At 41.9% G+C, this 12992-nt stretch overlaps 1 pseudogene; it reads left to right on the top strand.

Annotated features, from left to right (window-relative positions):
- Positions 1–12992, top strand: part of LOC147448848 (uncharacterized) — a 101928-nt pseudogene that overhangs the window by 75786 nt on the left and 13150 nt on the right.

Here is a 12992-nt window from a genome sequence, read left to right as displayed (position 1 = left end):
TGCAAGAGCATCTACTTGATATACAAGTTTGACTTGTCCCCAATAGTCCTCCATGTAGTATTGTTGACTTTCTTCAAGCACATCCATCCCATAGGCAATATTAGGATCTATATCTTCCTCACAACCTTCCAAAAAAGCAATAGATGACTCACAACCCACTTGATTCACAGAAGTGATTCTCGGATGTGGTGGTTGCGGTCCTAGCACTAGAGGTGGTAAGGGTGTTGTTTGGACAACATTTTGGGCCCTAGGTACCATGTGTTGTGCTCTTTGTTCAAGAGGTGGGACCGTCATCAATGCAGGCACTCGAGGTGTGTTTGTCCATGCTAAGGTTGGTCTATTGGCCATTGTGCGCTTAAATACTATGCAATCCTTACCTTGATGACCATACCTCCCACAGGCATTGTAGTTCCCATTGAATTTTACTCTAAAAGTAGGGAATTCACTGGTACTATGCGGTCCATAGCATACTGAGCACCATTGTTGCTCCCTTCTTGGATACATATGATTGTTTTGCGGAGCACGATTGTCTCTAACACTCTCTTGAATAGCCTTGGTGAGATCTGCTAAAGTCATCTCAGATATCTTTGTCTCCTTAGCAATAGGCTTTAGGGTCATTGGATGATGTCCTGGTGCTTGCGAGCTAATAGATTTAAGCTCAACAGACACTCTTTCTCCTTGAATCATTAAATTATCCTCCAATTGGATCGCATTGGTGGTGACTGCTTCCCAAGTGGTGATACCTCTAATGACTAGGCCATTGTAGATATCCTCATGTCGTAATCCCCGAATGAATCTATCGAGCAATTGGTTATTGTTGAAGCTCTCATTTGGATTACAACGAGAATTCAAATGCTTCAAGCGACTAATAAAGTCTCTCACCAACTCTCCTTCCTCTCGTTGCGCTTTCTGGAGCTGAGAGGCTACACCCCAAAGTACTCTCTCTCGTATGTATTCTTTCAAGAACAGTCTCCTAAGAGTAGGGTAAATCGTTTTTTCTTCCACCCTTAGGGTTCTATACCAATCCACTGCCTTTCCACTTAAGGTTAGGCTTAAATCATTACTCTTATGCAGGTCCTTGTGTTCTCCTAGAGAATCACATATTTGTTTAAACACTTCCATATGCTTTCTCACATCCCCGTCTCCACTAAATTTTTGTGTGAGCTTGGATATTTGTACTGCCTTACTTCTAGGATCTCTATCAGGCGTGTTACGCATATTCTCAACAATAGATCGACCAATAGCTTGAGAAAACATTGCCAAGTCACCTAAGTGAGCAGGCACTGTGGGTGAAGGTGCTCCAGAGACTACATGTGGAGTAGGTATTGGCATTGGGCTTGGCGCATAAGAAGCCCTTGGGTTCCACGTTTAGTATGGGGTTGTGCCATGTGGCGGTCCATAGTTCATAGGTGTGGCGCTAGGCATAGCAGAAGTTGGATGCGACATGCTAATGCTAGCCGGTATAGTCCCATGGAAATAAGAACTTCGGTGTTGTGGTTGTGGAGCATAGGTTGTTGAAACAATGGGAGGAGTAGGGACTACATGAGTACGATGACCCATAGGTGCATACGATTGGTACACACTTGTAGGTACTGTTGCAAGCATTGAGCTACCATGTAGCAGTGCTTTACTAACAAATGAGGTCCATGGCATGTTTCTCGGCATGCCCATCATTGGGGTAGGCATGGTAGCCATGGTTTCATCAAAGGAAAGATGAGCTAGACTTGGAAAGGTAAAGCTATCACTTGTGGGCTCAGATTGCACCGAGACCCCTGGCGAAACAACATACGGGGGATCCATCGGACTTACCGAGGGAGTCTCCATTTGCGATAAGGTAGGTTGTTTAGCCTTTCCTATATCGAAGAATCTCATGAAACCCGTTGAAGGCATGTTGATCCCCTTGTTCTGTCTCTCTAACTCAATGACCCTATGGATGACCTCACAAACTCTTTGTCATTGATCCTCCACACTAGTAGCACCCATTGTGGATTGTAGGACATCTAACCAACCCACGTGATAGGTGTGACCTGTGTATAGGTCGGTCAGAGTTTCCGTTTGTAGTTCGTACTCCCAGTTCTCATTTAAGAACACTCCATCTAGGATTGAGGTGCTAGGGGTTTCCTTTGAGCTAGATGCAATGTTGCTTTCTAGGGGTTGGCCCTTAGCGGTTGCTAAGTTAGGAGCACTCGATTGCTCTCTTAGCAAGGATATTGACATAGGGGCTTTTTCTTTTAACTCTCTTCGTTGCCCCGCCTTGCGTAAGCTCTTGACTTCCTTTTCCCTAGCCGCAATGATATATCGCTCAACCTCTTGCACTTCGGCAAGGCTTCTACCATCAGGTAATATGACCTCGGAGGGAAATAACTATGAAGAGTCAGGAGGTGCAGTGAATGAAGTAGTCACGTGCACATTCTCTAAGGACATAGGATCTACATTGGTCATGAATGGAGAATTGTCCAAGGGCTGACTAGAGGCTATACGTAGAAGACGTTGTAGTTAAGCTACGATAAAAGGAATTTCTCATGAAATCATCGCCTAACTGATTACCTTTTCTTTGACCCCCCAAAGTCTTTTCACATTGTTTCAATTTTGATGTGTGTGATTATTTTGTATGCCTTGGGTTTTTTGCTTTTCAAGGAAAAGCACCCACACTGGGAACCTCTAGGACTCTAGTACCATAGGCGATACATGTGAGTGGAGTACCAAACCAAGCTGAGGTTTCTCTTCCAGCTTAAAATTTTACATTGTGGAACTTTGATTTTTTTGTTTGTTCGTTTTTAGCATTTTAATTTTGTAACTTTGGGGGGTCATATAACACTATTACCCTCCCCACGCTCATCACATTAGTAAACTCCCTTTATAATACTTAAGCTAAAGGTCAATAGGGACTAAGCCCACTAGAAAGCCCTAGTACATTTCACACAGTGCTGTGTAAATCGGATTAAGAACCTAAGTAACCATTGATTATTAGGAAGGCATTCCCCATGGTATAAAGAGAAGATCTCTAACACCTAGCTTGGTCAAACTAGCTTAGTCGGATTGCTTGATTTTTTAACCTAGACAAGTGATTATGACAAAAAAATTACATTGAATTTAATGTTTGGTACCAAGAAAATGTGTTGAATATTATGCTACCAATCACAATTAAAGCAGACAAACATGGATGCAAAAAGATAAGGGGCAATGCTAATGGACAAGAAACACCTGTTTGCATTGATAATTGCACTTGATTTGAAGAGTGAGTCGAGATAAAGATTCCATGAAGGTCCAAATCCTAACAACAACAACATGCTCCTGTACACACTAGGAAACACAAAGAATACCTCTACGAGGCACATCAGTGGGAAAAGGTACCAACACTTATTGAACACAATTAAAAAATATAAGGAACCCTAACCTAATTATTTGTACTCCCCTTAGAGAGTCAAGGGAATAGGATATTGTAGAGATTGGGGGGAAACCCTAAGGCTAAACCCCTATCCTCATTGTCGAGATAAACAAAGTCATCATCCATGAGACCATATGTGTCATCCGTGTAGTCATGTAAATCTTCTTCTTCATCATAGGTACCCATGTTTACTAAGAAGGTCACTAGACGCCTATAGTCATCTGGGAAGCAGCTTCCGTCGATGAATGGCTTTACAATGGTGGTCCCTACGAACTGATCGTTCTTCACTTCCTACTTGGTGTAGCTTGCTACATGGGTCGCGAATGGGAACTAAGCTTCCGTTTAGGTATACGCCCTTGGATTGCTGTCGCTTATTCAGCTCCAGTCGCAGCTGCTGTCGCCGTCTTCCTGATCTATCGAATTCGTCAAGGAAGTTTCTCAGACGGTATGCCTCTGGGCATTTCTGGTACTTTCAACTTCATGATCGTATTCTAGGCCGAGCATTGTTGGGGTATAAAGGCCAATTAGGTCGCCCAGGTAAGTGGGCGGGCCGCCAGGTATGTACACATATTCTTTTGTAAAAACCTAATAAGAACTCACTATGCTCTACACATTACAGTAGCGCGAGTTCACCATATCGTCGTGCTCTTCTTCTCGCACTCTCTCTCGCGTCGCACTTCCGCTCGTACTCCTTCAACTGGTATCAGAGCTCAGATCGAGGCTCAGGGCAACACTGCAGGAGGCTAGAGTCACCAACTCAGATTGGAGTGAAATTCGACAGGCGAAGACACGGCCCCAAATCTCGTGGGTCAGCCCGAAGGCCTTGGTGTTGTCAGAATTTCATTCTGAGGTCATCTCGGCCACCGTTCGGCTTCGACAAAGGTCTGCGCAGGCCATTTTCGACTACGTGGTCTCGACGGGTGCAGATCCGACTCTGCAAATTTGGGGTTTTCGGCCTACGACTGTAGGTGCTGAGGATATCAACACTCCCAGAGTGTTGATTTGTGGCTGTCTACACATCGAAGGACTGCTCACAGTTCTTGGAGGCGTGTCACATACGACACGGGCGCATCTACACACAGACTGTAGGCGACATCCACTAGTTCATCAGGTAGCTTGTGTTTGCTGCTCTATATTCCAGATTTCATCCTGACATTGCAGGTACTTCCACATGGGATGTATTGTCAGAGATGATGTATGTCTGTTGAGGGTTTGCTGGCTGTGAGTCACGCAGCAAACAATCGCAGCAGCGGTTACAGCATACAGTGGAAAATTTGTGGATGTATGACTTTGTGGGAAGTCTATGTACTGTCAGATTTACTGCAGCCTTTGTTGAGGGTCGAGTGAGGTTTTATTGAGCTGGGGGATTCTCAAATGTTGAGATCCTTTCGGTGATACAAGTCTTGGAGTGATCCCTCGAGCACCCTTAGATAGGCAGCTAGGATGTATTGACTGTGAGTTAGACAGTTGGGATTGCATCTTTGCTTTACTGCCGTTGAGGCATTGTCGTAGTCTATGCTTATAGGACAGTGATAGGACAATGAGAGACAGTACAGGTGCAGGACAGGTTTACCCGCAGCTTACAGTGTCAGAGAGACAGTGTTTTTTGAGCTGTTTTTTGGTCTGTTTTTAGTACACTAGAGCCATTTTACAAAGGAGACTCTGCCAAAATTTCTGCAGAATCTGAAGCTTTCTTGGTTCATTTGACAGGTTGATATTGGTTCAAAGGTCAGTTTACAGGGGAAACTTTGCCGAATTTTTCCCAGAAAAGTAAACTACTATGAAGCGTAGCTATGGCTGGATCACAGGACACTGCTCTTTACAATATCAAGAAGCTGGATGGAACCAATTTCCAATTGTGGAAGAAGCAGATTTGGCATGTGTTGGTACAAAAGAAGCAGATAAAACCTATAAAGCTCAAGGGGATAAAACCAGAAGATATGGACGAAGATGAATGGAGCGAAATGGATGAATTGGCACTTTCTACCCTTATGCTGACTTTGGCAGAAAGCGTTTACTTCAATGTAGCAAACGAGATGTCGGCTTATCAAGCATGGTTAAAGCTGAGTGATCTTTATGAGAAGCAGAGTGCAGCTTCACAGGTATACTGGCTTAAGAAGCTTGTTGACTTGAAGATGAAAGAAGGGACACCTATGTCCAATCATCTGAATGAATTCAACACAATCTATAGTCAGTTGTCAGCTCAAGGTGTCAAGTTTGATGAACCTGTTAGAGCTATGTTCCTGCTGATCACACTGCCGGAAAGTTGGGACACTTTTCGCACAGCTTTGAGTAATTTTGCACCTCCAGATGGTTTGAACATAGCAGGTGTAGAAGGAAGTCTGCTTACTGAAGAAACCAATAGAAAGACAATGGACAAACGCAAAGGAACAGCCTTAGTTATCAAGGGAAGGACCAAAGAAAAGTACAAAGGTGGAAAGAGGAATCAGTCTCGTAGCAAGTCCCGCAGTGCTAAAGGCAAGAGTGACATAGAATGCTACCATTGTGGCAAGAAGGGTCACATGAAAAGAGACTGTAGAGAATGGAAAAAAGAAAAAGACAAAGAGAAAGCTGAAGACCATGGTGAGAAGAACAAGTCCTCAGTGAAGATTCAAGAAATAAATGTGACAAACACTGTTGAAGAGGATGACAGTCTAGTGTCAGGAGACATCTACTTCTTGAAGAATACAATGGACTCAGCTCTTCTTACAGCATCTGATGGAAATGCACTGAGTGACTGGATTATAGACTCAGGGGCATCACTTCATGTGTCTCCAAACAAAGAGTGGTTTACTTCTTATGTGACCACTAAAGATCATGTTCGGCTAGGCAATGGGCAGACATGTGAGATCTTAGGTGTTGGAGATGTTCAATTGAAGTTTCAGAATGGCTCTTCTTTCACGCTGAAGAATGTGAGACATGTTCCAGCAATTACAAAGAGCTTGATCAGCACAGGTTTACTTGATGATGCTGGCTACGTCACCATTTTTGGACAGAACATGTGGAAGATATCCAAGGGTTCTATGACAGTAGCACATGGAGTAAAGTCTGGAGGACTTTACATGATTTATGTATCAAATGTCTCTAAAAATGTAATCAATGTAACCGAGCAGCCGAACGTTTCTTTGTGGCATAGCCGGTTAGGACATATGTCCAAGAAGGGAATGGAAATCTTGTCTCGTTCTGGTTATTTGCCTGGCTTTTCATTTAATGATTTTGAATTCTGTGAACATTGTCTGTATGGTAAGCAAACACAGCAGCCACATAAGCATAGAAGCAGTAGAAGAGATACACAGTTGGCACTTGTTCATAGTGATTTGTGTGGACCTATGCCTAACCTATCTCTAGGGGGAGCTTCTTACTTTATGACATTTATAGATGATTACTCGAGGAAAGTATGGGTTTACTTTCTCAAGCACAAGGATGAAGCGTTTAGTGTTTTCAAAACGTTTGTGACACTTTTGGAGAATCAGAGTGGCAAGAAGCTTAAATGCTTACGCACTGACAATGGTGGAGAGTATGTTTCAAAGACCTTTCAGGACTTTTGTGAGTCAAAATGTATAAAACGTGAACTTACTGCTCCTTACAATCCTCCTCAAAATGGTGTTGCTGAGAGGATGAATAGGACCATACAAGAGAAGGTCAGAAGTATGTTGTCTAACGCACAGCTGCCAAATGGGTTTTGGGCTAAAGCTGTATCAACAGCTGTTCATCTTGTAAATAGATCTCCTAGCAAGGTTTTGCAGAAGGATTCAGTGCCAGAGATGGTATGGTCAGGCAAAATGCCCTCATACAAGCATCTCAGAGTCTTTGGTTGTGAGGCATATACTCATGTTGCAAAGGAATTTAGGAACAAACTTGAGCCAAAGAGTAGAAAGTGCATCTTTCTAGGCTATGGTAATTCTGGTGAGATGGGGTATAGACTTTGGGATCCCGAATCCAGAAAGGTTATCCGCGGCAATGATGTTCACTTTAATGAAGCCAAATATCATTCTAAACCAGAGAAAGTTGAGGAGATTAGAAGAGTTGTCTTCCAATAAGATGGACCTGCAAGTGCAAGACAAAATGTCAGGGCTCAAGAGGAGCAAGGACAGGATAGAGTGGAACCACAAGTTGTGGCTGAGCCTGAGCCACCTATTGTGCGTAGATCTGGACGTGTCACACGACCTCCTGATAGGTTTGTTCCATCTATGAATTATGTTATGTTGACTGATTGCAATGAGCCTTCATGTTACAAGGAAGCAGTGCAAATGAAGGACTCCGGGAATTGGCAATTGGCCATGCAGTCAGAGATGACAGCTCTGCATAAAAACCAGACATGGAAGCTAGTTAAATTACCACGGGGAAAAAAGGCTCTACCCTGTAAATGGGTTTACAGGTATAAGATCACCGCTCATGATAGTCAGCCAAAGTATAAAGCAAGGCTTGTTGCCAAGGGCTTTAAGTAAGAACAAGGCATTGACTTTGATGAAGTCTTCTCTCCGATGGTCAAGATGACTACATTGAGATGCTTTCTTGCATTAGTTGCCATATTAGATTTGGTGTTGCACCAAATGGATGTCAAGAAAGCGTTCTTGCATGGTGATTTAGATGTGGAAATTTACATGCAGCAGCCAGAAGGGTTTGTTGAGAAAGGCAAGGAAGATTGGGTATGCCAGTTATTAAAGAGTCTTTATGGCTTAAAACAATCACCGAGGGCATGGTACCAAAAATTCCACAAGTTTATGCTTTCTGAAGGGTACAAACGTAGTGAGTTCGATCACTGTCTATATACAAAGAAGGCTGAGGATGGCAGTTGGCTGATCCTTATTTTGTATGTGGATGACATGTTGATTGCTGGTGATAGCCGTTTTTCGGCTCTTTGTAATTGCCACAGTGAGTTACCTCACCCTACCAAAATCACCCAAACACTGTGGCTATCCCTACCATTTCACTGTACATAGGCGTGCGTGAGTCACGGGACTTTTCCCATATCTTCTTAAAAAACCCTTAATTAGCTAGTCATTGGGCTAGTTGAGCCAAAAAAAATAAAAAATAATAATAAAAAAGTATATTATGGCCCATGCGTATGTAAATATTTCTTTGTATATAGGGCCTAAATAAAAGATTTTTTCATAATTATTTTGATATTTATTTAAATATTTCTACCTAGGTGTGTGTTATTTATGCTCTGTACATTGCCTCACCATTACCACAATTTTTCTTACCATTTTTCATACTCTTTATTCCATATAGAAATATTTTCATGTAAGCTTCTCTTATATTTGGTGTAACTCCACCCCAACAAAAATCCAAAAAAACTAGTTTTATTTATGTGTATATTTTTCACTATTGTGATTTTTCCCTTCCTACATCTATTTTGTTTTTTTTTCTAAAAAATTAGAACACCAAAAATATTTATCTTTTTATGGTAGCCTCATAATGAGAGAGATTTCTTTTGACCCCTTTATATTTTTTCCACTTATATTATTTATATTTGACATGTACATATTTTTTAGACCCCTCAATATTTGATTTTCTTAGTTGTACTATTCACTTATATCATGATCTCAACAATATCTTCAATTATAGACCTACCAAATAAGGTCAAGGGTAGGTGGCATGCATACATGCACTATGGAGGGCTCACTCTTGGAGGTATTCAAAAGAATCATCCAAAGAAGGACCCCACAAGGACCTTGTGCAGAGGAAAAAAACGGTCGGTTTTGCTGAATTTTTAAAGTTCACTTGCTCTCCAAATTTGAAAAGGTGATACAAACAAAATTTGTAGCTCGTGGGCTGAACTTTTGCCTCAAATTTTTTCATATTTTTTTGAGCTACGAGCTGTGAGCTATGATTTTATTAGTGGACCCCAGATTTCCCATGCTATGCAGCCACACTCTCTCTTCCACTTTATCATTTTCCTCTTTCACACACACTTCTCCACTCATCATCCCCACCTCTCTCACCACTCCTCTCTGCACCCTACTCACCTTCTCCTCAACTTTGAAGAATAAGAGAAACCATGGTGAACTCATACCTCCCACACACAACTCCATTCCAAAATTGACCACCTAGTCTCATTTTTCCTCCTCCAATTTACCCATATCTATAAAAAAAACCACAAAATTCAGCCTCTTCTCTTAAAGGACAGCATCATGGTGGTTGATTACTCAGCTTCAATTACCTTGTCTCTCAAGGAAGGTCAAGAGTGGAGAAAAAATGTACCGTCAAAGCTAGTGGACCGTCAACAAGCGTCAAAATTGGCCCTACTCAAGACACTTGGAGCATCAACCTTGTAAGGAATCCACCTTTTCTTACCTCTTAAGATTTTTTCTTCCTTATTTGTATCATACATGGATACTCCCATTGTAAATATCCAATTCCATTTGTAAATTAATACTAACTCTACTAACACTAACCCACTATGAAAAGTCCTATCACCTCCATTTCTCTCCTCTCTCTTTCCCCACCAACTTCTTGATAATTCCAAGCAAAAGAAATTAGATAAATTGCTGAAAATCTAACCCAACCATGGTTAGAGGAGTAACCCTAGCCTTCAAAATTGCTATAAAAGGAGGGTGTAGCTAGCACAAAGGGGAGCCATAAGCAAGAGCACTATGCTATAGCTTGAGAAGCCAAGCTCAACCTCTCTAGAAGGAGCTCTTGAGTGGAAGCTCATTGTCTTATGCATGTGCATTTGTTGTAATAGGGGATTAGCAAGGGAACTCTATGCCATTGTAAGAGAGAGAGTGATCATTCAATTGAGAGTAGGAAATCTATCATTTCTCCTACTAGTGTAAGCCCAACATTTGCTGAATCAAGGAGGGTGGATTTGGACTAAGCTTGGATATTTTGTCTCCCTTCCAACGTGAAGTAATGGACAACAATGATGCGTAAGTGTCTTGGTGTTTTTTGTTAAGTTCTTGATAGCTTGTCTCTGGTGTTGTCATCAATCTAGCAATAAATCCCACATACTGTAAGAGGGCGACAGGGTGGAGAGGACTCCCCTGGCTTTAAGACAGTGATTGGGGTGGCTTTTCTTGTGATGTGTTGTGGTGAAATTTACGCAAGCTATGTTGAACAAATACTAATTTCACTTTGATTTGTCATGACAGATTTGTAAGAAGGTATTAATGCAACAAGCACCCCCTCCCCCTTTCTCTCTCTTTCTTAAATATATAGTTGTGTTTGCTTGATCATTGCCGATATGTTTCAAAGCATCCCGAGCACTATCTCTCTCTCTCTCTCTCTCTCTCTCTCTCTCTCTCTCTCTCTCTCTCTCTCTCTCTCTCTCTCTCTCTCTCTCTCTCTCTCTCTGTCTGTCTCTCGTTTTTTAGTGTGTGAGAGTGTTCCATTGGTGTTAGGGTTAGTGTAAATTCCTTGCTTGTTTGTGGGTTGCTCTAACGAAGCCCTCTACGCATTGATGTAAAGACAGAATTTTTCTGTGTAATGAAAGACTTTGCTGTAACAGCATCTCAGAACTGAAAAAACTGTCAAAACTTTGCGTTTTTGTTGCCGACTTGAAGGCAATGTCAGACAAAACTCGCAAGGGTGGAAAAGCCACACTCGCCATGGAGAATGATGCAAAATCTCCAAGGAATTTGGATGCTAATCCAACCACATCGTCTACAACAACGGAAGCAATGATCATGGCTTACTTGATCTCGTTACAAGAAACCGTCAACAAGCAAGGTGAAGAGTTGCGCGCACTTGCAATGGAGAATGGTACTTTAAGAGTTCTCGTTGTGGAGAATGAGCACCTCAAGAAGGTTCTTGAAATGCAAACAACACGCTTGATGCATCTTGAGAATGAAGTTCAAGAATGTAAACGCTCTCTTGTGGACATGAATGTAGTGAAAGAGCGCTTGAGCAAAGTTGAGAGTGATCATGTATTGAAAGAGGAAACGATAGATACAATACGACATGATGTATGTGAGATGAGAAATGCATCCAAATCATGGGCTGATATATGTAAGGATAATGTGGTTTCTACATCTCCTATCACGCAAGCCGTTGTCCAAGCAAAGAATGTAGAGAATGTGGACACTCAAGAATTGCAAGAACGACAAAAACGCTCAAAGAACATCGTCATTCGTGGAATCAAGGAGGAAAGCATGGAAACACCCCAATCTCTTGCGGTTGCTATTGAAGAGTTTTTTGCTACACACTTTGGCATGTCAGGAATCATGGCTTATGGTGCACATCGAGTTGGAAAACAAGGAGTCCCTCGCTCGGGAGAAAGACCTATTGTATGTACCATGGCTGATGAGGTAAAGAGAAAGATCATCCTTGACAATGGTTGGATCTACCTCAAAGGAACGGGTTGTAATGTATATGAGGATCGCACTCTTATGCAACAAAATGTACGTCGCAAAGCATACGAGGAAAGAAGCAAGAAGGTTAAGGTATCATCTCAAGAAGAAAAGTCACTTGAGGAGGATGCAAGTCCACCCAACAAATAGGGACACATGATCTATGAGACCAACTCACGCTTGCGAATAAGCTTTTGGAATTGTAACGGGTATCCATTGAATGCGGGAATTGGCATTGATGAGCTTACCAATGACTCCGATGTGATACTTCTTGTCAAAACATGGGAGCATGATGCGCAACGAATTCTTGGATTTGACAAATACGATGTACATTCTTTGATGTGGGCCAAAAATGCAAAGCAACGAAGAGGCCAAGGAGGCGTAGCATGTATGACCAAAAAGGGTTTGAAAGATGTTTCCATTGTCAAAGAAGATAAGTATAAACGCTACTTATGGCTGAAAATCAGCCCACCAAATGGTCAAGTCATGTTTGTGGCCGGCTGCTACATTCCTCACTATGACTCCAACTTTTATGCTCGCTTGAATATGGATAGAGATCAGCCCTTTGTTGAACTAGAGGAAGACATTGCTCATTACAAGGATCAAGGTGAAGTCATTGTTTTTGGAGACATGAATGCTCGCACAAATATGTTACAACACGACACACAACAAGTCGACATGCCGCATGTATCAAGAAGAGTGGATGACTCATACATGTATAATCGAAGTTCTAATGATGTAAAAGAAGTGGATCACTATGGAAATTCACTTCTACATATGTGCAATAGTACCGGAATGCTCATTGCAAATGGTGTATCTCTATGGCAAGGCACCAATGACTTTACATGTAGAAAGCACAATGGTGCTAGCGTGATTGACTATATGTTGTTCTCAGAAGCCACTCTAGAATGCATACAAAGCTTTACACTTGGTGAATGGAATCCGGAATCGGATCATAGGATGTTATGTATTGACCTCAAGTGTGGTAAACGGCCCGAGCATGTAGCCTCCAATCATGATGTGAATCATTTGTACCTACGTCTAGACTTCAAACGAGCACTTATATATGCTGATATGGTGGACCAAATGTTAAGCATGATAGAGCATCAAGGGAGCCCAACATTAGAATGCAAGTGGAAAGTTTTCAAAGAAGTAATTTTCTCTTGTGCGAAGGAATGCTTTTCGGTGAAACACATGTCTTGCAAAAGGTCTAAGAAGGGTAGCACCAAGAAGAAATGGTTTGACATGGAATGTAGTCAAGCCCGAAAACACTTGCTAAGATTGGATGCAATCAAAGACAAGGAAGTTTA

The sequence above is a fragment of the Adiantum capillus-veneris genome, chromosome 10, assembly GCF_014529385.1.
Source record: "Adiantum capillus-veneris isolate H3 chromosome 10, ASM1452938v2, whole genome shotgun sequence".
Taxonomy (NCBI): Eukaryota; Viridiplantae; Streptophyta; class Polypodiopsida; order Polypodiales; family Pteridaceae; genus Adiantum; species Adiantum capillus-veneris.
The sequence above is the reverse complement of the archived record's forward strand: the minus strand, read 5'-3'. Positions and strand labels throughout refer to the sequence as shown.